The sequence below is a fragment of the Mobula hypostoma genome, chromosome 5, assembly GCF_963921235.1.
Source record: "Mobula hypostoma chromosome 5, sMobHyp1.1, whole genome shotgun sequence".
NCBI lineage: Eukaryota > Metazoa > Chordata > Chondrichthyes > Myliobatiformes > Myliobatidae > Mobula > Mobula hypostoma.
The window spans coordinates 128,734,799-128,760,816 of NC_086101.1; positions in this window are offsets into that span (position 1 = coordinate 128,734,799).

A 26,018-nucleotide genomic window follows, 5' to 3' on the forward strand; every position below is an offset into this window, starting at 1 on the left:
TGCTGCCAATGCTATGTGACAGTGTTGGTAAGAGTTGGAGGAGATAGCAGTTGAGTGCATGGCTGAGGAGTTGGTGCAGGGAGCAGGGATTTAGATTTTTGGATCATTGGGATCTCTTCTGGGGAAGGTGGGACCTGTACAGATTGGATGGGTTGCACCTGAACTCGAGGGGGAGCAATATCCTTGCGGGTAGGTTTGCTAGCATGGTTCGAGAGGGTTTGAACTAATTTGCAAGGGGGATGGGACCCAGCGCGATAGAGCAGTGAAAGAAGCGCATGGAGTAAAGCCAGATCTAACATATAGAGAGGCTTTGAGGAAAGAGAAGCAGAATAAACGGTGTAAAGACAATAAGGTAGAAGGGCTGAAATGTGTGTACCTCAATGCAAGAAGTATCAGGAACAAAGGTGATGAACTGAGACACGAGGAATTCTGCAGATGCTGGAAGTTCAAGTAACAAACATCAAAGTTGCTGGTGAACGCAGCAGGCCAGACAGCATCTCTAGGAAGAGGTACAGTTGACGTTTCGGGCCGAGACCCTTCGTCAGGACTAACTGAAGGAAGAGCTCGTAAGAGATTTGAAAGTGGGAGGGGAAGGGGGAGATCCAAAATGATAGGAGAAGACGGTGGGGGGCAGGGATGGAGGCAAAAGGGATATGAGAGGATCATGGGACAGGAGGCCCAGGGAGAAGGAAAAGGGAGTGGGGGGGGGAAACCCAGAGGATGGGCAAGGGGTATAGTCAGAGGGACATAGGGAGAAAAAGGAGAGAGAGAGAGAAAGAATGTGTGTATATAAATAAATAACGGATGGGGTACGAGGGGGAGGTGAGGCATTAGCGGAAGTTAGAGAAGTCAATGTTCATGCCATCAGGTTGGAGGCTACCCAGACGAAATATAAGGTGTTGTTCCTCCAACCTGAGTGTGGCTTCATCTTTACAGTAGAGGAGGCCGTGGATAGACATATCAGAATGGGAATGGGGTGTGGAATTAAAATGTGAGGCCACTGGGAGATCCTGCTTTCTCTGGCGGACAGAGCGTAGGTGTTCAGCAAAACAATCTACCAGTCTGCGTCGGGTCTCGCCAATATATAGAAGGCCACATCGGAAGCATCAGACACAGTATATCAGCCCAGCCGACTCACAGGTGAAGTGTCGCCTCACCTGGAAGGACTGTCTGGGGCCCTGAATGGTGGTAAGGGAGGAAGTGTAAGGGCATGTGTAATGTGTAATGAACTGAGAGCTTGGATACATAGATGGAATTATGACGTAGTGACCATTACAGAGACTTGGCTGGCACCAAGACAGGAATGGATTCTCAATATTGCTGGATTTCAGAGCTTCAAAAGGGATAGAGAGGCCGGAAAAAGGGGAGGAGGGGTGGCATTACTGGTCAGGGATACTATTACAGCTACAGAAAGGATGGGTAATGTAGCAGGATCCTCTTTTGAGTCAGTATGGGTGGAAGTCAGGAACAGGGAGGGAGGGGAGCAGTTACTCTACTGGGGGTATTCTATAGGCCCCCTGGTAGCAGCAGATTGGGAGGCAGATTTTGGAAAGGTGCAAAAATAACAGTGTTGTTATCATGGGTGACTTTAACTTCCATAATATTGATTGGCACCTGATTAGTTCCAAGGGTTTAGATGGGCAGAGTTTGTTGAGTGTGTCCAGGACGGACTCCTGTCACAGTATGTGGACAGGCCGACTAGGGGGAATGCCATACTAGATCTAGTACCAGGTAATGAACTGGGTCAGGTCACAGATCTCTCAGTGGGTGAGCATCTGGGGGACAGTGACCACCACTCCCTGGCCTTTAGCATTATCATGGAAAAGGACAGAATCAGAGAGGGCAAGAAATTTTTAATTCAGGAAGGGCAAATTATGAGGCTATAAGGCTAGAACTTGCGAGTGTGAATTGGGATGATGTGATTGCAGGGAAATGTACCATGGACATGTGGTCGATGTTTAGAGATCTCTTGCGGGATGTAAGGGATAAATTTGTCCCGGTGAGGAAGATAAAGAATGGTAGGGTGAAGGAAGCATGGGTGACAAGTGAGGCGGAAAATCTAGTCAGGTGGAAGAAGGCAGCGTACATGATGTTTAGGAAGCAAGGATCAGATGGGTCTAGTGAGGAATATAGGGAAGCAAGAAAGGAGCTTAAGAAGGGGCTGAGAAGAGCAAGAAGGGGGCAAGAGAAGGCCTTGACGAGTAGGGTAAAGGAAAACCCCAAGGCATTCTTCAATTATGTGAAGAAAAAAAGGATGACAGAAGTGAAGGTAGGACCGATTCGAGATAAAGGTGGGAAGATGTGCCTGGAGGCTGTGGAAGTGAGCGAGGTCCTCAACGAATGCTTCTCTTCGGTATTCACCAATGAGAGGGAACTTGATGATGGTGAGAACAATATAAGTGAGGTTGATGTTCTGGAGCATGTTGATATTAAAGGAGAGGAGGTGTTGGAGTTGTTAAAATACATTAGGATGGATAAGTTCTCAGGGCCTGACGGAATATTCCCCAGGCTGCTCCACGAGGCGAGGGAAGAGATTGCTGAGACTCTGGCTAGGATCTTTATGTCCTTGTTGTCCACGGGAATGGTACCAGAGGATTAGAGGGAGGCGAATGTTGTCCCCTTGTTCAAAAAAGGTAGTAGGGATAGTCCGGGTAATTATAGACCAGTGAGCCTTACGTCTGTGATGGGAAAGCTGTTGGAAAAGATTCTTATAAATAGGATCTCTGGGCATTTAGAGAATCATGGTCTGATCAGTGACAGTCAGCATGGCTTTGTGAAGGGTAGATCATGTCTAACAAGCCTGATAGAGTTCTTTGAGGAGGTGACCAGGCATATAGATGAGGGTAGTGCAGTGGATGTGATCCATATGGATTTTAGTAAGGCATTTGATGAGGTTCCACACAGTAGGCTTATTCAGAAAGTCAGAAGGCATGGGATCCAGGGAAGTTTGGCCAGGTGGATTCAGAGTTGGCTTGCCTGCAGAAGGCAGATGGTCGTGGTGGAGAGAGTACATTCAGATTGGAGGATTGCGACTAGTGGTGTCCCACAAGGATCTGTTCTGGGATCTCTACTTTTTGTGATTTTTATTAACAACCTGGATGTGGGGGTAGAAGGGTGGGTTGGCAAGTTTGCAGACGACACAAAGGTTGATGGTGTTGTAGATAGTGTAGAGGATTGTCAAAGATTGCGGAGAGACATTGATAGGATGCAGAAGTGGGCTGAGAAGTGGCAGATGGAGTTCAACCTGGAGAAGTGTGAGGTGCTACACTTTGGAAGGACAAACTCCAAGGCAGGATACAAAGTAAATGGCAGGATACTTGGTAGTGTGGAGGAGCAGAGGGATCTGGGGGTACATGTCCACAGATCCCTGAAAGTTGCCTTACAGGTGGATGGGGTAGTTAAGAAAGCTTATGGGGTGTTAGCTTTCATAAGTCGAGAGATAGAGTTTAAGAGTCGCGATGTAATGATGCAGCTCTATAAAACTCTGGTTAGGCCACACTTGGAGTACTGTGTCCAGTTCTGGTCGCCTCACTATGGGAAGGATTTGGAAGCATTGGAAAGGGTACAGAGGAGATTTACCAGAATGCTGCCTGGTTTAGAGAGTATGAATTATGATCAGAGATTAAGGGAGCTAGGGCTGTACTCTTTGGAGAGAAGGAGGATGAGAGGAGACATGATAGAGGTGTACAAGATAATAAAAGGAATAGATAGAGCCAGCACCTCTTCCCCAGGGCACCACTGCTCAATACAAAAGGACATGGCTTTAAGGTAAGGGGTGGGAAGTTCAAGGGGATTATTAGAGTAAGATTTTTTACTCAGAGAGTGGTTGGTGCGTGGAATGCACTGCCTGAGTCAGTGGTGGAGGCAGATACACTAGTGAAGGTTAAGAGACTACTAGACAGGTATATGCAGGAATTAAAGGTGGGGGTTTATATGCGAGGCAGGGTTTGAGGGTCGGCACAACATTGTGCTGTACTGTTCTATGTTCTATGTTCTATGGTTTCACTGGGTTTAATAGCTAAGCCACATGTGATGACCAGGAGCTGGACTTGGTTGTCAGAGACTTTTTGAGTTGTATGCATTGGAAGCATTTAATAGGTAGTGGGAGCTTATCCCCATTAGCAACCCCCCCCCCCCCAGTTATAACAACAACTTTGCACTCAACATCAGCAAAACTAATGAATAGATTGTGGACTTCAGGAAGGGGAAGTCAGGAGAACACACACGTGTCCTCATTAAGGGGTCAGCAATTGAAAGAAGCAGCAACTTTAAATTTGTGGGTGTCAACATTTCCAAGGATTTGCCCTGGGCTCAATCTTTGATGCAATCATAAGAAAAGCACTCGAATGGCTCTAGGTTGTTAGGTAGTTGAGGAGATTTTGTATGCCACCAAAGATTCTTGCAAATTCCTAGAGATGTACAGTGGGGAGCTTTCAGACTGGTTGCATCAAAACCTGATATGGAGGCTCCAATGCATAGGATTGCAAGAGGCTGCAGTGGGTTGTAGATTCAGCCAGTTCCATCATGGACATCTTGCCAGCAAGGACATCTTCAAGACGTGGTGCCTCAGGAAGGCAGCATCCATCTTTAAAATCCTCACCATCTGGGTCATTCCCTCTTCTCATTGATGCAATTATGGAGCTTGAAAATCCACACCTAATGATTCAGGAACAGTCTTTCCCTCCAACAGCACATTTCTGAACAGTTCAAGAATCCATGAACATTACATCATTATTCCTTTCTTTTTGCTCTATTTTTTGTTTTGAAATTTATTGAAATTTTATATCAGTTTGCTGCACTTCTGCCACAGAACAACAAATTAAGAGTGATGTAAGATGATGAAAATAAATCTGATTTTCATTCTGATTCACTTGTGACTAGTCTTCATGTGAAGAAGAAGTTTCATTAGAATTCCATTTTGGATTTCATGATAATTGTTTGACTTGAGTTATTCTTTTCTTGGAAAGTGGAAATAATCCCCCCATGATTCTGATGACAACCTTCACCCATTTTAAGGGATCTATGGATCATTACCCAAATGAAAAGAAAAGACTTAATTAGCTCATCCTTTCCTGATCATCGTGGCTATCCCTTGAGGTCGAGGATGATGGTCTTCGTTCTGAAGAAGTGGCCCACAGAGTGAGGATGCCTGTGCGTGTATTTGTTTAATGTATACTTGATGTTGCACTCCAAGAAGCACACGATACTTCACAAATCAACCAACCGATTCCAATGGCATGGAAACCACGACGATTGGAGCTGATGGATTTGTTGCGGTCTTCAGCCGCCTTCACAGACGTTGAGTTCGAAGTAACTTCATCCGCCTGTTCCACCGTTGAGGCCTTGGTTGGATTGTTCTTTGTCAGGGACCTCGCCCTCGACCTTACCGCCATGGGTGACCCTACCAGGAGCATAGCTCTGGACGGCATTGCTCTCGGGATCACAGGACCGCACAAGCTTCTCCACCACGACAAGGTGACAATCCATGGAGATGCCTTTCCTGATATAAATCGTCTGGTATTTCTGCTATCATTATAAATCTTCCCCATTTTTTCTTCATTGATTATAGCTGGTTGAGTGGTGTTGTGGCAACAACATAGCTCTCAGTGTCAGTATGACCAAGGAATTGATTGTGGACTAGGATGGAGAATTTGAGGGAACACACACCAGTCCTCAGTGAGAGATGAAACATCTTCAAAGGCCGATGCCTCAGAAAAGCAGTGTCCATCATTAAAGACACCCATCACCCAGGGCATGCCCTCTTCTCATTGCTACCATCAAGGAGGAGGTACAGGAGTGTGAAGACACAAATTCAAACTACGTTTTAGTTTCCTAAACTTTACAAATACATCTTGTTTTCTTCTTGACAAAATTTACTACCCCTTTCACAATCCAAAGCTCCATTACCTTGCCATCCACGTCCTCCATTCCTACTGAATGAACTCTTTGCAGATGGTCTTTAATCACACTCCATTGTGTGCGTAGGCCAGTGTAGGAGTCCGAGGTATGAGGCATTGGTTCCAGTGGCTTTGACAAGGAGGTGCAGGTAAGTAACAGGTAACAACAGGTAAGTTTTTTTTTATACGAGTTAACTAAAAAGATAACAAATTATAACTAATTAAAGAAAATAAGGATGCAAGATCAAGTACTGTGTTGTAGCCGCATGATGTGGGAGCTGGTGGACCGCATTGTGATTCCTGATGACCATATCTCCAACAAGTGTTGGTTGCTCGAGGATCTTGGGATCAAAGTTGATGAACTGGAATATCAATTTCAAACACTGCAAAGCATCAGGGAGGAGGAGAGTTACTTGATAATGAATTTCAGGAGGCAATCACACTCAATAGATTAACTACTTCCAATTCAGTCTGTGGCTAGGGACAGGAGGGTATAACTGTGAGTGGTCCAGGTAGGGGGATCCAACAAGTGGTGCTGGTGAAGCCTCAGCCCTGGAGCTTGCCCAAAAATCTGAGATCGTTGCTCCCCATGAGGATGAGAGTAGGGGCTGAAAGAAGGATGAGTGACCAAACCATGGCACCAAAGTTTAGGGTGACATTCAAGAGGCTAAGAAAAGTATGAATGAAATAAAATGGAAGGAAAGAGCAGCAGAAGTTACTGTAGTCTCCAGAATAAAGAATAAAGTAAGAAGTTTAGAAAGGGATAAGAATTTAACTTCAGGCAACATGGAGCCAAAATTGAAAAGAAGGGTGATGAATAGAGGACTGAAGGGGTTATATATGAAAAAACACAGTATATTAAATAAGGTAGATAATCTTATAGTGCAGTTAGAGATTGGCAGTCATGATGTTGTGGATATCTCTGAGTCATGGCTAAAATAAGCTCATAGCTGGGAGCATAACATCCAAGGATACACATCACCTTGAAAGCACTGGTGGCTGGCCAGAAGGAATGTGATGGCTTTGTTGGTAAAAGTGAAATCAAATCCTTAGAAATAAGTGACATAGGATCAGATAATGCAAATCTTTGGGGGCAGAGTTAAGAAACTGCAAGGGTAAAAAGACCCTAATAGAACATGTATGGTATACAGGCCTCTGAACAGCAGCCAGGATGTGGGATATAAATTTCAAGGGGAGACAGAAAAGGGCAACATTAATATGGTCACTGGAGATGTTCAATATGTAAGTCGATATGGAAAATCAGATTGTTGCTTGATCCAAAGAGAATGAATTTGTGGGATGTCTATGAGATGGCTTTTTCAAGCAGCTTGCTATCGAATCCGATAGGGAAATGGTAATTCTGCACTGGGTGTTGTGTAGTGAGCCAGATTTGATTAAGGAGCTTAAGGTAAAGAAGCACCTAGGTGATAATCATAATATGTTATAATGCACCCTGCAGTTTAAGAGGGGAAATTAAAATCAGATATATCATTATTACTGTTAAGTAATGTGAAATAGAGACCTGGAAGGTACCGGTGACCCCTGTTTCCATCCAGGGGGTCAGTGTGGACATGGTGGAGGATTACAAATACCTGGGGATACGAATTGACAATAAACTGGACTGGTCAAAGAACACTGAGGCTGTCTACAAGAAGGGTCAGAGCCGTCTCTATTTCCTGAGGAGACTGAGGTCCTTTAACATCTGCCGGACGATGCTGAGGATGTTATACGAGTCTGTGGTGGCCAGTGCTATCATGTTTGCTGTTGTGTGCTGGGGCAGCAGGCTGAGGGTAGCAGACACCAACAGAATCAACAAACTCATTCGTAAGGCCACTGATGTTGTGGGGATGGAACTGGACTCTCTCACGGTGGTGTCTGAAAAGAGGATGCTGTCTAAGTTGCATGCCATCTTGGTCAATGTCTCCCATCCACTACATAATGTACTGGGTGGGCACAGAGTACCTTCAGCCAGAGAATCATTCCTCCGAGATGCAGCACAGAGCGTCATAGGAAGTCATTCCTGCCTGTGGCCATCAAACTTTATAACTCCTCCCTTGGAGGGTCAGACACCCTGAGCCGATAGGCTGGTCCTGGACTTATTTCATAATTTACTGGCATCACTTACATATTACTATTTAACTATTTATGGTTCTATTACTATTTATTAATTATGGTGCAACTGTAACGAAAACCAATTTCCCCCGAGATCAATAAAGTATGACTATGACTACTATGAGAGAAAAGCTGGCCAAAATTGATTGGAAAGAGACACTAACAGGGATGATGGTAGATCAACAATGGCTGGGGTTTCTGGATGTAAACTGGAAGATGCAAAAGCGTTCATCACAAAGAAGAAGATTCATTCTAAAGGGAAGTAAAAGACAGCACAAGAGCAAAAGAGAGGGCATCTATACACAAAATGCTGCAGGACCTCAGCAATTCAGGCAGTATCTAAGGAAATGAATAAATTGTCAACATTTCAGGCTGAAACCCTTCTTCAGGACTGGACTGGAAAGGAAGGGGGAAGATGGCAGAAATAGAGATATAGAGTAAGGAACAGAGGCAATTGTAAGGACAGAGGACGAGGAAAATGATAAATGATAAAAATGATCTTTCACATAAGGCAGAGACAAAAAGAAAAATTAAGGTTGTGATTTAAGCCACTTTGGTACCTGTCCTTTGAACTGAAGTAGTATCCTTTGCCAGCTTGAAATATGATATGGCCATTATGTATAATGAGATGCAAGCAGATAAGAAATACTCTGCAACATGAAAAATGGATCTCTTCACTAAAATTAAATGTCAAACTACTGAGATTAATTGTCTATTTTTTCAATGGGCAGTAAGTTTCCAAACTGTCAGCTTTCCTGGGAGGTGGATAAACAAGGTATGACTCTAGATTGCTACATATTCTGCTGTGGATTCAATGATTTGGAGCTGCAAAATGGAAGACTCCTTGCTTTCAGCTCTTTGCATTTGCAATATTATAATGAAAGAAAAACACACACCTACAGAATGTTAACAAGACCGCACAATGTCCCAGTGGAATACTTCTGCAGAGAAGTCACTAACCTGAGACAGAGAATTGTGCACCTGATTAGATCATCATGGGACCCTAGAAACTGCAGATAGATAATAGCCTTCTCACTGTCTTCATTGATAAAAGCTGATGGACAAATGCCAGCAAGGATTCAGTCATACTAAGCTAACATTATTTCCTTGCCTGAAGGTTGATAGTGAAGAAGGTTATGATAGATTACAGGGAAATCTTGATCACTTAGTGGAGTGGGCTAAGGAGTGGCAAATGGATTTCAACACTGATTGGAAAATTTCAATACAGGTACGTGTGAGATGATACATTTTGGAAGGATTATACTATAAATTGTAGGGAACAGAGGAACCTAGGAATACAAGTGCATTGTTCATTGAGAGCTGCATCATACTCAGACAGGGTAGTGAAAAAAGTGTTTAGCATGTTTAGCATGTTGGCCTTCATGAATCAGTGCATTGAGTATAAGAACTGGGACATGGTTACAATGTTTAAGTTGCTGGTGAGACTGCACTTGGAGTACCATGTACAGTTTTGATCACCCTGTTATAGGAAAGATGTAGTTAAACTGGAAAGAGTACAGAGAAGCTTTACAAAAATATTGCCAGGACTAGAAAGTTTGAGTTACAGGGAGTGGTTGGCCAGACCGGATCTTTATTCCTTGGAACGCAGGATACTGAAGGGTGACCTTATAGAAGTCTTTAAAATTATAAGAGGCAGAGATAAAGGGGATGGTAACAGTCTTTACCCCAGTGTAGCAGAGTTCAAAACTCAGGGACATAGATTTAAGGTGTAAGCGGAAAGATTTGAAAGAGACCCGAGGGCCGATACTTTCACACAGAGGGTGGTGAGTACATGGAATTTACTGTCAGAGGAAGTGGTTGTGCCAGGTACAATAGTATCATGTAAGATGATTATTGTGAACAGTTTTGGGCCCCTTATCTTAGAAAAGATGTACTGGCTTTGGAGAAGGTTCAGAGGAGGTTCACAGGGATGATTCCAGGAACAAAGGGGTTATCACACGTGAACATTTGATGGCTCTGGCTCTGTACTTGCTGGAATTCAGAAGGATGAGGGGGATCTCATTGAAATCTTTTGAATGTTGAAAGGCCTAGACAGAGCGGATGTGGAAAGGATGTTTCCCATGGTCGGAGAGTCAAGGACGAAAAGGCACAGCCTTAGGATAGAGGGGCGCCTTTCAAAACAGAGATGCAGAGAAATTTCTCTAGCCAAAAGGTGGTGAATTTGTGGAATTTGTTGCCACATGCAGCTGTGGAGGCCAGGTTGTTGGGTGTATTTAAGGCAGAGATTGATAGGTTCTTGATTGGACATGGCATCAAAGGTTACGGGGGAGAAGGCCTGGAACTGGGGTTGAGGAGAAGAAAAAAAAGGATCAGCCATGATTGAGTCGATGGGCCGGTTGACCTAATCCTGCTTCTTTGTCTTATGGTCTTTTGATAAAGAATTGGAGCAGGGGGCAGGGATTCAGATTTCTGGATAATTAGGACCTCTTCTTGGGCAGGTGGGACCTAAACAAAGGGATGGTTACACTTGAATCCAAGGGGGACCAATATTCTTGTGGGCAGATTTACTAGAGCTGTTGGGAGTAGTTTAAACTAATATGGCAGGGGAATGGAAACCAGGATGATAGAGCTGAGGATAAGCCAATATGTTTACAAGTAGGTGATGAGTGTAACATGAATGTAAGGAAGGAAAAGCCAATGATTGGGTACAAATGCAGACAGAGCAAAGAGTTAAATTGTACCACAGAGCAAAATTCAAAAGGGCAATGAATGCAGGACTGAAGGTACTGTATTTAAATGTGCATATCTTTTGAAATGAGGTGGACTAACTTGTGGCACAACTAGAGTTTGGTCAGTATGACATTGTGGCCATCACTGAGTCGTGGCTGAAAGAAGATCATAGTTGGGAGCTTAACATCAAAGGATATACTTTGTATGGAAAGAACAGGCAGGAAGGCATAGGTGGTTGTCTGGCTCTGTTGGTAAGAGATGCAATTACATCTTTAGAAAGAGATGACATAGGATCAGAGGACGAGGGAGATGTCTTCATTTTTTAAAGAAAGGGGCTTCCCTTCCTCCACTATCAACTCTGCTCTTAAACGCATCTCCCCCATTTCACGTACATCTGCTCTCACTCCATCCTCCCACCACCCCACTAGGAATAGGGTTCCCCTGGTCCTCACCTACCACCCCACCAGCCTCCGGGTCCAACATATTATTCTCCGTAACTTCCGCCACCTCCAATGGGATCCCACCACTAAGCACATCTTTCCCTCCCCCCCCCTCTGCATTCCGCAGAGATCGCTCCCTACACAACTCCCTTGTCCATTCGTCCCCCCACATCCCTCCCCACTGATCTCCCTCCTGGCACTTATCCGTGTAAGCGGAACAAGTGCTACACATGCCCTTACACTTCCTCCCTTACCACCATTCAGGGCCCCAAACAGTCCTTCCAGGTGAGGCATCACTTCACCTGTGAGTCGACTGGGGTGATATACTGCGTCCGGTGCTCCCGATCTGGCCTTTTATATATTGGTGAGACCCGACGCAGACTGGGAGACCGCTTTGCTGAACATCTACGCTCTGTCCGCCAGAGAAAGCAGGATCTCCCAGTGGCCATACATTTTAATTCCACATCCCATTCCCATTCTGACATGTCTATCCACGGTCTCCTCTACTGTAAAGATGAAGCCACACTCAGGTTGGAGGAACAACACCTTATATTCCGTCTGGGTAGCCTCCAACCTGATGGCATGAACATCGACTTCTCTAACTTCCGCTAGGCCCCACCTCCCCCTCGTACCCCATCTGTTACTCATTTTTATGCACACATTCTTTCTCTCACTCTCCTTTTTCTCCCTCTGTCCCTCTGAATATACCTCTTGCCCATCCTCTGGGTCACCCCCCCCCACGTCTTTCTTCCCGGACCTCCTGTCCCATGATCCTCTCGTATCCCCTTTTGCCTATCACCTGTCCAGCTCTCGGCTCTATCCCTCCCCCTCCTGTCTTCTCCTATCATTTTGCATCTCCCTCTCCCCCTCCAGCTTTCAAATCCCTTACTCACTCTTCCTTCAGTTAGTCCTGACGAAGGGTCTCGGCCTGAAACGTCGACTGCGCCTCTTCCTATAGATGCTGCTTGGCCTGCTGCGTTCACCAGCAACTTTGATGTATGTTGCTTGAATTTCCAGCATCTGCAGAATTCCTGTTGTTTGCGTTTAAATTCACTACTGCGAAGCCTCTTCCGGTGATGCCTACACCGAAGAAGTTTAGATCCTCTCTTCGACGGGAGTTCAGTGAAACCATCTCTCACTGCTCCCCATCTGTAATTTCTTCGGCTCTTCAACTTTTCGACCACACTTTGACTCAAACTCGCTATCACAGCCATATATCCTTTCTTGGAACGTGCCTCCGTCGCCAACTTACTCCAGTTGGCTTTAGGATTCGTTTCCAAGCCTCTCAATTTGGACCTTCTGAGGATCCCAGGTACTCACATTTTATTGACTCTGCCTCTCGCCGCTTCTTCCGTCAAGCTCTGAAGGCGACGCTCTCCGCCATGAGGAGGTACTTGGTGTCTCTATCCCAGACCCTTCCACACCTTCGGGACACTTTCTTCGCCGTCTGTAATGGTCCTACCCGTTATTTCATCCTCCGTCAGATTCACGCCTGCAATCGCCGTTTTTTAGACTTTGTCATGTTAGGCAAAGATCGCAAGATCTTACATCTACGGACTCCAGAGCCTGCCGGCCCCGACGCTAGCAGGCATGAACTTTCAATTGCGGCTCCTGCCATTGATCTCAGTGGCTCCAACACCTCAGGACATATTCAAAACCCGGACTCCAGCAACGACCATGGACACCTTCACAGCGATTGCGCAACCACTAACTGTGACTCCAGCCTTGAACTCCAGGCTGGGTCTTTATGTGCTGCTGTTGTGACTCCCGTCTCCCCTTCCCCCAACAATACTCTGCAATCCCGTCTTCCTCAGATCCCACCGTCAGCTCCTGGGCCCTCAGAGGCTCCATCTTCCTCTCACCCCAACCCTCCCCTCTCCATTGACACACCCAGCCTCCCCCCTCCCCCCTCTGATCCCAGCTCTCATCCGTGCCGGATCTTTACCATCTCCTCCGACCTTCAACTGTCAGAGGCAGAATGCTCTGTTCTCAGTAAGGGCCTCACCTTTGTCCCCCTTCGCCCACACCTCAGTGAGTTCCGTGTTCGCCATGATGCGGAACTTTTCTTCCGCCGTCTCCGTCTCCGAGCCTACTTCTTCGGCAAGGACTCTTCCACCCCCACCGATGACCCCTTCTCCCGTCTTCAACCCTCCTCTTCTTCATGGACACCCCGCTCTGGTCTTCTGCCTGCTCTGGATCTCTTTATTGCCAACTGCCGACGGGACATCAGCTGCCTCGACTTCACCGCACCTTGTCCCCATTCCAACCTCACTCCTTCGGAACGCTCTGCTCTCCACTCCCTCCGCACTAATCCTAACCTTATTATTAAACCCGCTGATAAGGGGGGTGCTGTTGTAGTCTGGCGTACTGACCTCTACCTTGCCGAGGCACAGCGACAACTCGCGGATACCTCCTCTTATTTACCCCTCGATCGTGACCCTACTAAGGAGCACCAGGCCATTGTCTCCCACACTATCATCGACTTTATCCGCTCAGGGGATCTCCCATCCACTGCTACCAACCTTATAGTTCCCACACCCCGCACTTCCCGTTTCTACCTCCTACCCAAGATCCACAAACCTGCCTGTCCTGGCAGACCTATTGTCTCAGCTTGCTCCTGCCCCACCGAACTCGTTTCTGCATACCTCGACACTGTTTTATCACCCCTTGTTCAATCCCTTCCGACCTATGTTCGTGACACTTCTCACGCTCTTAAACTTTTTGATGATTTTAAGTTCCCTGGCCCCCACCGCTTTATTTTCACCATGGATGTCCAGTCCTTATATACTTCCATCCCCCATCAGGAGGGTCTCAAAGCTCTCCGCTTCTTTTTGGATTCCAGACCTAATCAGTTCCCCTCTACCACCACTCTGCTCCGTCTAGCGGAATTAGTCCTTACTCTTAATAATTTCTCCTTTTGCTCCTCCCATTTCCTCCAAACTAAAGGTGTAGCTATGGGCACCCGTATGGCTCCAAGCTATGCCTGCCTTTTTGTTGGGTTTGTGGAACAATCTATGTTCCGTGCCTATTCTGGTATCTGTCCCCCACTTTTCCTTCGCTACATCGACGACTGCATTGGTGCTGCTTCCTGCACGCATGCAGAACTCGTTGACTTTATTAACTTTGCCTCCAACTTTCACCCTGCCCTCAAGTTTACCTGGTCCATTTCCGACACCTTCCTCCCCTTTCTAGATCTTTCTGTCTCTGTCTCTGGAGACAGCTTATCCACTGATGTCTACTATAAGCCTACTGACTCTCACAGCTATCTGGACTATTCCTCTTCTCACCCTGTCTCTTGCAAAAACGCCATCCCATTCTCGCAATTCCTCCGTCTCCGCCGCATCTGCTCTCAGGATGAGGCTTTTCATTCTAGGACGAGGGAGATGTCTTCATTTTTTAAAGAAAGGAGCTTCCCTTCCTCCACTATCAACTCTGCTCTTAAACGCATCTCCCCCATTTCACGTACATCTGCTCTCACTCCATCCTCCCGCCACCCCACTAGGAATAGGGTTCCCCTGGTCCTCACCTACCACCCCACCAGCCTCCGGGTCCAACATATTATTCTCCGTAACTTCCGCCATCTCCAACAGGATCCCACCACTAAGAACATCTTTCCCTCCCCCCCTCTCTCTGCATTCCGCAGGGATCGCTCCCTACACAACTCCCTTGTCCATTCGTCCCCCCCTTCCCTCCCCACTGATCTCCCTCCTGGCACTTATCCGTGTAAGTGGAACAAGTGCTACACATGCCCTTACACTTCCTCCCTTACCACCATTCAGGGCCCCAAACAGTCCTTCCAGGTGAGGCATCACTTCACCTGTGAGTCGACTGGGGTGATATACTGCGTCCGGTGCTCCCGATGTGGCCTTTTATATATTGGTGAGACCCGACGCAGACTGGGAGACCGCTTTGCTGAACATCTACGCTCTGTCCGCCAGAGAAAGCAGGATCTCCCAGTGGCCACACATTTTAATTCCACATCCCATTCCCATTCTGACATGTCTATCCACGGCCTCCTCTACTGTAAAGATGAAGCCACACTCAGGTTGTAGGAACAACACCTTATATTCCATCTGGATAGCCTCCAACCTGATGGCATGAACATCGACTTCTCTAACTTCCGCTAGGCCCCACCTCCCCCTCGTACCCCATCTGTTACTCATTTTTATGCACACATTCTTTCTCTCACTCTCCTTTTTCTCCCTCTGTCCCTCTGAATATACCTCATGCCCATCCTCTGGGTCACCCCCCCACTCCTTGTCTTTCTTCCCGGACCTCCTGTCCCATGATACTCTCGTATCCCCTTTTGCCTATCACCTGTCCAGCTCTCGGCTCTATCCCTCCCCCTCCTGTCTTCTCCTATCATTTTGCATCTCCCCCTCCCCCTCCAGCTTTCAAATCCCTTACTCACTCTTCCTTCAGTTAGTCCTGACGAAGGGTCTTGGCCTGAAACGTCGACTGCGCCTCTTCCTATAGATGCTGCCTGGCCTGCTGCGTTCACCAGCAACTTTGACATAGGATCAGAGAATGTTGAATCATTGTGGATAAAGTTAAGAAATTGCAAGGGTGAAAATACCATTATGGAAATCATATATAGGCCTCCAAATAGTAGCCTAGATGTGGAGTTGAGATTTCAAAGGGAGCTAGAAAAGGCATGTAATAAGGGTAATGACGCAATTGTAATGGGGGACTTCAACGTGCAAAGGGATTGGGAAAATCAAGTTGGTGTTGGATTGTAAGAGAGGGAATTTGTTGAATGCATACAAGATGGCTTCTTAGAGCAGCTTGTGTTTGAGCCTACTCGGGAAAAGGCTAGCTTCGATTGGGTGTTGTGTAATAACTCAGATCTTATGAGGGAGCTTAAGATAAAGCAACCCTTAGGAGATAGTGATCATAATATGATAGAATTCATACTGCAATTTGAGAGGGAGAAGCATAACTCACATTTATCTGTATCACAATGGAGGCATGAGAGAGGATTGGAAGAGGATGCTAGTGGGGATGACAGCTGAGGAGAGATGGCTGAAGTTTCTAGAAATAGATCACAAGGCACAGGATTGATATGTCCCACAGAGGAAGAAGTTCTCAAATAGCAGGGGTCGCAACCGTGACTGACAAAGGAAGTTAAGGACAGCATAACAGCAAAGGAAAGGGCATATAAGGTAGCAAAAGTGAGTGTGAAATTGGATGATTGGGAAGCTTTTAAAATCCAACAAAAAGAACTAAAAAACTATAAGAAAGGAAAAGATGAAACATGAGGACAGAGTAGCCAATAATAGAAAACAGGACAACAGAAGTTTTTTTTTCAGTTATATTAAGAGTTAATGGGAAGTGAGAGTTGATATTTGACCACTGGAAAATGTTGCTGGTGAGGTAGTAATAGGGGACAAAGAAATGGCAGATGAACTTAATGGGCACTTTGCATCTGCCTTCACTGTGGAAGACAGTAGCAGTGTGCCAGAGGTCCATGAGTGTCAGGGAGCAGGAGTGAATGCCATTCTTCTTACAAAGGAAAAAGTACTAGGCAAAATAAAAAGTCTTAAGGTAGATAAGTTACCTAGACCAGATAGACTACAACCCTGAGTCCTGAGAGAGGTTGCTGAAGAGATATCCATTGCATTGGTCATGATCCCTCAAAAATCACTTGATTCTGGCATGGTCTCGGAGGACTGGAAGATTGTAAATGTCACTCCACTCTTTAAGAAGGGAGGAAGGCAAAAGAAAGGAAATTATAGGCCAGTTAGACTAAACTCAGTAGTTGGGAAAGTTTTGGAGACTATTATTAAGTATGAGGTTTCGAAGTACTTGGAGATTAATGATAAAATAAGTCAAAGTCAGCCTGGTTTCTGTAAAGAGAAATCTAGCCTGACAAATCTGTTAGAGTTATTTGAGGAAGTAACAAGCAGGGTGGACAAAGAAGAGGCAATGGATGTCATTTACTTGAATTTTCAGAAGGCATTTGATAAGGTGACACACATGAGACCACTTAACAAGATAAAATCCTAAGGCATTACAGGAAAGATATTGGCATGGATAGAAGATTGGCTGATAGGCAGGAAGCAACAAGTGGGAATAAAAGGGGTCTCTTTCTGGTTGGCTGCCAGTGAATAGTGGTGTTCCTCAGGGGTCAGTGTTGGGACTGCTGCTTCTCACATTGTGTGTCAGTGATTTAGATAATGGGATTGATGGCTTTGTGGGAAAGTTTCTGGATGATATGAAGATAGGTGGAGGGGTAGATAGTGCTGAGGAAGCAATGCCATTGCAGCAGGACTTAGCCAAATTGGAAGAATGGCCAAAAATATGGCAGATGGAATACAGCATTGGGAAATGATTGATAATGCATTTTGGTAAAAGGAACAATAGTGCAAACTATTATCTAAATGGGGAGAAGGTTCAATCATCAGAGGTGCAGAGGGACTTGGGAGTCCTCATGCAAGATTCTCAGAAGTTTAATTTACAGGTTGAGTCTGTGGTAAAGAATGCAAATGTCATGTTGGCATTTATTTCAAGGGGGCCAGAATATAAAAGCAGGGAGATAATGCTGAGCCTTTATAAGACAATATTCAACCTGCATTTAGAGTATTGTCAACAGTTTTGGGCACCATATCTCAGAAAAGATCTGTTGTCATTGGAGAGAATCTAGAGGAGGTTCACAAAGATGATTCCAGGAATGAAGAGGTTAAAATATGTGGAGCGTTTGTCAACTTTAGGCCTGTATTCATTTGAATTTAGAAAAATGGGGGGAGATCTTATTGAAACCTACCGAATATTGAACGGACTAGATAGGGTGGATGTAGAGAGAATGTTTCCTAAGGCAGGGAAATCTAGAACTAAAGGGCACAGCCTCAGAGTTGAAGGGTGACTCTTTAGGACAGAGGAAAGGAGGAATTTTTTTTAGCCAGAGAGTAGTGAATCTGTGGAATGCTCTGCTACAGACCGTAGTGGAGGTTAAGTCCGTGTGTATATTTAAGGCAGAAGTTGATCTTTTACTGATTGGTCAGGGTATCAAAAGAAATGGTCAGAAGGCAGGTGTGTGGGGTTGAGCAGGATCCATGATCAACCATGACAGAATGGCACAGCAGACTCAATGGGCTGAATGGCCTAATTCTGCTCCTATGTCTTATGCTCTTATGGTCTTAATATAGCTGGAGGCATAGGGCTTAGACTGAGATGGACCAAAATCAGGAAATTGGAACTAACTGGTTGGGTTACATGGTTGGTCAGTATGGACTTTTTGGTCTGAAGGACCTGTGTGCATGCTGTATTGCTCTTTGGTTCTATGGAGGGCTCTGTTCTCTTTGAAAACATACCTTCTATTTAGACGGTCATGCTCAATCTCATGGTTAACCAGAAATAATAATGACTGCAGATTCTATTCCATTTCTCTAATTCAGTTCCATTAACATCCGTGGAGTCAAACATTAGCAGGGAGATAAAATTTGTAATCAGCAATATAATAAGAAGAAGCAACTGCAAGTATACCAGTAGGATTGTTGTTAATGCAAGTCCACCCCTAATGTCAATTTCAAGAACTTCAAGATGGCACTAATTTGTGGTCTCTCGCGATTACGACTGAGAGTGTTGTTTTTTAAGTTTGGGATGGTTTTGGCAACAGAGAAGGGAGCCAAGAATCAAGTTAGGGTTTAAGGGCAGTGATGTGATGAGCTAGAGGTCAGCTCTTCACTCCATGCTGCATATTTGAAGGCTAGCAACATGAACTGGTGACAAAGGACATCTGGAATTGAGGGTTCCGTTCCCTGCTCACAATGCCAGCAATATGGACGTGGGATGAAGGACATCTAGAGCCAAGCACTCTGCTTTGCACCTGAAGGTCAATGATGTAGACATGTGGATGAAGGACATCTGTGGCTTTTGGACTGTCCCAGGTCAGTGCACGTTTGTGCAAGCAGGAGGCATGAGGGCAGTTTGTTGGCACGTTCGGAGTTGAGCCACACAATCCCCAGGCTTGTTCATGGGTTGATACCGAAGATCAAAGTCTGAAGGATGATCAGTAGTTCAGAAGTAGTAGACCAATGGCAAAAGCCTGGGGGCACTGAGGACTGTCCTGGAGTCGGAGGACAGTTCATGTGTGTGGTTGGGTGAGAGAAACGACACATGTTTAGTCATTGCCGTTTTGTTACTTGTTGTGACCCATTTTTTTTGTGTTCTGTGTTGTCCTGCCAGCATTGTGGGCATGCTATGTTGGCACCAGAATGTGTGGCAACACTCGTGGGCTGTCACCAACCCTCCCTTAGGTATGTTGGTTGTTAACTCAAACAAAACATTTCACTGTATGTTTTGATGCACATGATAAATAAATCTGAATTGCAGTAAACGTGATGATATGTTTAAATCTTTACAGTGGAACTTAAATCCACATCTCTGTGACACAGAGCGGCTGTTTGTTATGGCAATAACTAAAACAACACCTCAAAATGGAATTATGCTGTGTTGGCGTACAAATGCCAATCACGAATTTTATTATGCTTCTCAAATACCATTTTAATCAACAAGCATATCAAATATGCTTCTCAAACAGTATTCAATTAAATAAGCATATCAACAGATTACAGGTCTCGAAGAACTTAAACTCATTTATAATATAAAAATGATTAAAAGGTGACAACAACTTAACTGAATCAAATGCCTTAGTGAAACATTAATTTTTCATTTATTTCTATATTTGACTGGGAGAAGGGAAGAATTTTTGGTTGGACTCAATTAGAGGAACAGGAGTTGGGTTTCCCGCAACAACTATTGTGGCTAAGATAGGGGATGTATCCTTCAGCCCATCAGCCCATCTAATTAAATTTGCACCACACCAGCCGGCTCAGTTTTAACTGGGCATCATTCAAAAAAGACCATCTTCTGCTAGATTGGCTCGTCCTGTGACTGCATGATGTCAGAAAGATCTTCATAAAAGTACTGGGTATTCGTGAATGGAATTAGGCATGAACTGAAGATCCAGCTTTTGTACTATATAACTCCATGCCTCTAATTGAGATGGCAAATTAACTCCAAGCTCTCATCCAGGTTAATCATCTTCTGAGCCTGAGCAATACATTGCAGGTCCCCAACCAAAACAGAAAATGTTGAAAATGCTCAACAGGTCAGGCAGCAGATATGGAAAGAGAAATTGTTCACAGTTAACCTACATTGTCCTGAAGAAGGATTCTGAACCCAAAATGTTAACTGTTTCTCCTTCCATAGATTTCACCTGACCTGCTGATTATTTCCAACATTGTCTGTTTTTCTTCAATATTTCCAGCAACTACAGTTTTTTTTTCATTTTCTCTTGCTAATGCTCAAGTTTGATTGGGTCAGCATAATGAAATTGCTTCCCTTACACCACTCCGCAGCACGTTCATCACATTACCAATACAATTAAAGGAAGGCCCTCACCATCTTCTCAACAACACCCTCATCCAGCACATCCATATGAATATTTGTTTCAGCTCAGCCACATGGTGCTTCACTGCAGAGACCACCTGAATTTTCAATGACTCCAAATCATTGAGAGAAACCTGAACCACAAAGACAGAGCATTTCCCCTGAAAGGATTTTCAGGCAGAATTAACAAAAATCAATGAAGAATGGATAGAGAAGTAGTGATGGAGAAAACAATGAGATTACAATTAGACACATTTGCAGAACCCAATTGTTACTATCCCAGGGAATCATGAATTTGGTGAACTAACTGTTATTGCTTTGATCATTAGTAACATCCTTGAGGATATGAGTAAATTAGTAGATAAGCAGATGTTATTTACAAGAACTTCTGGAAAGCGTTCATGGGAATAAATAAATAGGAGTAGATTGTTTGATTTATTCCTCCATCCATTAAGTGAGCTGTTGCTAACTCCTCATACACACCTTTTTCCTGTATCACTTAATACCTTTGGTTAACAAATATTTAGTAGTTAAAAATATGGAAGTAATTATTGATAGAGCATAGAATGTAGAACAGTAGAGCACAGGAACATGCCATTCAGCCCACAATGTCATGCCGAACCAAATAAATTACTAATCAAATAGCCAATTAAACTAACCCCTTACGCCTGCACAATGTCCATTTCCCTCTGTTTTCCTCACAGACATATGTCATAGAGTCATATGCCTATCCAAGTATATCTTAAAAGCCCCCTATGTATCTGCCTCTACCACCAACCCAGGCACCCACCACTCTTCGTGTAAAATAATTGTATCTCACATCTCCTTTAAAATGACCCCCTCACCATAAATGCATGCCCTCTGTTGTTAGACATTTTAACACTAAGAAAAAGATACTGCCTACTCTATGCCTCTTATGATCTTATAAACCTCTATCAGATCTCCTCTCAGCCTCTGCCGCTCCAGAGAAAGCAACCCAAGTTTGTCCAGCCCCTTCTTATAGCACATGCCCTCTATCCAGGCAGCATCCTCGTAAACCTCTTCTACACCCTTCTTCTAGCGGAATGACCAGAAACGTATGCAATGCTTCTAATGCAGCCTAACTAGAGTTTTATAGTTAACTTCCTCACTGGGAGTTCCTGATCACTTTCGCATTTCAGCTTCTGCTGCGATCCTCTCCCACGCACCGTCTTTGTTCATTTCTGACTTCAGGTTTCAAACAGTTCTCAGAAACAGAACTGTGTCGTAACCTCGAGACTGCCTGCACTTTTCTCATGAAATAGTAAACATTTTTTGTTCACCTTGACATGTGTTGGTAATTTATGTAGCTCCTGATACCTATTTTACCTCTTTGCCATTTCTTTATATCTCTCCACATCTGTCAGGATAGTAGTAATATTTGCCGCTACATGATAAAACTTTGAATATCATATATCTCGCCTCTTTTATTATTCACTGTTTTTCTTCTGTTAGCAAGTAGATCACTTGTCCCTTTAGGATATAGGCTGGTTCTGTGGCACATTTATTTCCACATAAAACACTATTTACAAAAATGAGAAAGCTTGGACTTGGAGACAATCAATTGATAGGGATGTGGATCTTGCTAGTAAGAGGCGGGGTGCTGTAATTATGACACTATTCATTTACAAGAAAGATTGCACTGTGGTACTGTTTTCTGCAAGTTAAAAGGTTGAATGTTAATTTGATTGAAAAGTTTCAAAGTTTACAAGGTCAGGGGAACTAATTGGTGTTTTAGGAGTGTAAGGGTTGGGGCGGAGATAGATGGAGCTTTCTCCTGGGCAGGTTGACTGGGGAGCTCAGGGCTGGGAGATTAATCTAAAGTTAGAGCCATGCCTTTGAAAAGTGATGCTTTAAAACATGACTACATTTAGAGCATGAAGCTCTTCTACAAAACCAAGACATGCCGGATCAAGGAAACGGGAACCTGGCCAGAGAGTTCACTGGTGCTACTTGGAAAGTTTTAAACAACTGTAGTTTGTCAGGGAGTTGGGAACCAGCATACCAGGTCAGAAAGTGGAAAGATAAAGAGGAATGCAGTTATCAGAGCCAGTAAAAACAGACAGGAGCAAAGTAATATTCATTTATTTAACGATACAGCATGGAGAAGGCCCTTCTGGCTCTTCAAACCACTCAGCCACTGCAATCCCACAACCTCAATTAATGCTAACTGAATCACAGGGCAATTTACAGTGATCAATTAACCTACCTAGTACATCTTTGGACTGTGGGAGGGAACTGGAACAGTGAGGAAAATCCATCCCACAGGGAGGACATACAGAAAATCCTTGCAGAACAGCACCAGAATTGAACTCCTATCTCTGGAACACCCTGAGCAGTAATAGCATCAATTCATTGTCCTTTTTGTTTACTTTCTACTTTTTTTTCTGTTATATTAACTTTGAACCTTCATTCTTGTCTCAATTGGACATTCCATATACAATACCTCAAAAGCATATTATCTTTCATATCATAGAGCCATACAACATTGACATAGGCCCTCCAACCTATCGAGTCTGCATCAAATATCCAGTTAACATTTACAGTAATCATATGTAAACTTCTTTTTAATTCTTCCCAATTTCCAACAACATCTCCCCCATCATGTTCTACCACTCATTAATACTTATTTACTTACTGCCCATTATGCTGTTGGCGTTTAGGGCAGCAATGAAGGTCCTCCATCGCTGACATGTCAGTAGCTTCCTCTTGGTTTTCACTACCATCAGTCATGCAAGTACCGAGTGAAGACCCAGGAATACTGTCACAGTCAGATGTAGAAGGATTCGTCATTGCTGTTTCCATAACAGTTTTGTTTTACCAATCAGGGTTGTTAGCCCTGAGCTGAACCCCGGATCCTAGAGGAATGGTGGACCATTCTTGGTCTGGTCTCAGCAGTTGACGTGTTTGTCATGAGTGACCCCACCAAAAGCCAAAGCATAAAGCCCTGACTTCAGCCAACGTAGTTCTCCTGGGTCATTGAGGCACGCAGGCCTCTAAACTATATCAAGGCGTGGTCCCTTTGGAGGACTCATCAATAGACCGGGGTTAATTTACTTTGGCTAACCAGCATATCTTTGGGATAAGTGAAGATACTGGAGGATCTGGAAGCAGCCCATGGGTTTACAGAGGGAATGTGCAAACTCTGCATAGACAGCACGAATGGTTAGGATTGAAACCTGGCTGATGGAACAATAAGCCAGTGGTTTTATTACATACGTAATTGTGCCATTCAAGTCTAAATATGGATTCAGATCAAAAACCAGTGGCTAGAGCTTGGATATTTACATAATCAAGTAATATTTCTTTGTAATTTAGTAGCTCCAGTTATGTTGTTTATGTCTGGCAATGCTAATGTCACTCATAAATATAAGTATGATCTATTCCAACATCCATATCAATTATGAGCATTGGGAATGCTTGTGGCTCCAGCAAAGATTCCTTCAGATGGCCAAAGAAAGAATGTTTCTTAAACCAATAAAATGTTGGAAAGTAATAATAAGGACATCTGAAATGGTTTCATATCCTTCATTCAAAACCTTAAGATGGAATATTATGCTCCTTAGGGTTTTAATGCCATTATTTTCTTTATTACTGTAATTTTGCTCACTGGTGAGTCTCCGTTCCTGATTCAATATTAGCTTCCTCTGGAAGCTTCACCCATTATCCTCATTAGTAATGTAAGTAGTAAGACAGAATGATGATTCAAAATCTTTGCTGTTTCCTAATTTTCATTTACAGTATCACTGTTTTCCACTTTTAAGATTCCCATGTTGCATATGACTTCTTTCAATTTCCTCATATAATTGTGAACATTTTTCATTCTCATTCAATATCCCTTTCCACCATCTTTTTATTTAGCTCACTTGTTTTCTTTCATATCTTTCCCCAGGCATTAGGATCTGTTTTAATAATTGTCTTTTTTTTGTACTTGTGTGTCTTATCTCTTCAGCCATCCAATGATGTTCCTATCTTGGCAAGCTCTTGCCCCTGAGAGATATAACCTACTTCTGCATCACATCTGGGTGTTTTTTGAACAGAGTAAAAGACTGTTTACAAAAATTAGAAAACAGTTGGAGGCAACTTTTGTTTTCATTTATTTGGGAGTAGGTTGCCATTGGCAATACTAGCGTTTATATCCCTAATTGTCCATAGGAAGGTTGTGGCAAACCACCAGATTGAAATTCTACATCCTTCTGGTGAAGCTATTCCTATAATATTGCTGAGAATAGAATTCCAGGACTTAGACTAATGATGAAAGAACAGCCAAAATGGTATGTGACTTGAGGTGAACTTGTAAATGGCAGTATTCCCATGAGTCTCAAGTCATTATCCTTTCTGCTGGTAGAGACCACAGATTTGTTTGGATGCTATTGAACTTTTTGTGAGCTGTTGGAACTGCACTCAGCCAGACAAGTAGATAATAGTAATTCATAAACACAAAAACACAATCCATCCACAAAAATACAGAAGAGTATCCCAAAGAATAAGTAACAGCAAAAATGTTTGAACTGCAAAGTCCCCTTCTCCCCTTTCCTATGCATACATACCAGCAAAGCATCAATCTGCACCCTCCTCCTCCCTAACTTATTTTGGCAAAAAGTGTCAGTGTCCACCACCCACTAAGCAAGCAATAGAAAAGCCCGGCAAAGAAAGACCAACAGAGTTATTCACCCTGACATGTATGACAAGCCACAGGCTCTCTCTGAACCTAATAAAGGGGAAGGGAGGGGATACTAATAAAACAAAAAAACAACTTGAAAAAGGATCTTGTGATTTCCTAGCGTATATGATGAATAAACTCTTCTTGGGCTTCCAGCTGGGTACAGATATTAATTATATTGGAGGTTTCAATGACAAACTCTGTCATCTTCATCAGGGATGATGCCCAAATATGTCTAGTCCAGTGGTATTTGTACCCGGTAGTTCAGTCCTCCTTATCCAATCAGGTTTCCCCTCTCCCACTTTGTTTAGAATTGAATTCTATTTTTCTATTTCTTACTTAGAGTGAGACCTTCATCTTTACTAAGACTATTTTTCTGTAGTTTTATTTCAATGGCTTCCTTTACCAGGTGGTCCCAAAAGCCAATGGCATGACACAGTATTTTGTGCAGTCGAAGTCAATCTTCTGGCCTTTACGAATGCAATGTTCTGCTACCACCAATTTTTCCAGGAAATCCAAATGGATACACCTCCTGTATACCTTGAGGCAGGTTTCTACTGTGTGTCCCATCTGGCCAAAATACACTGGTCCGTATTCACAAGGAATCTTGTAAACGCCAACCGATCTGAGTCCCAGGTCATCTTTGACCCACATAAGCTGTGATTCGAGCTTCCTCATAGATTTGTGGATGGTATTAATTTGGTAACTTTTCAGGATCCGGTTGATCCTTCCAGAAACTATGGAAATATAGGAGAGGCAGACGATAGTGATGGGTTCCTCCTCATTGTTAGGTTTCTTGCTTTTTCC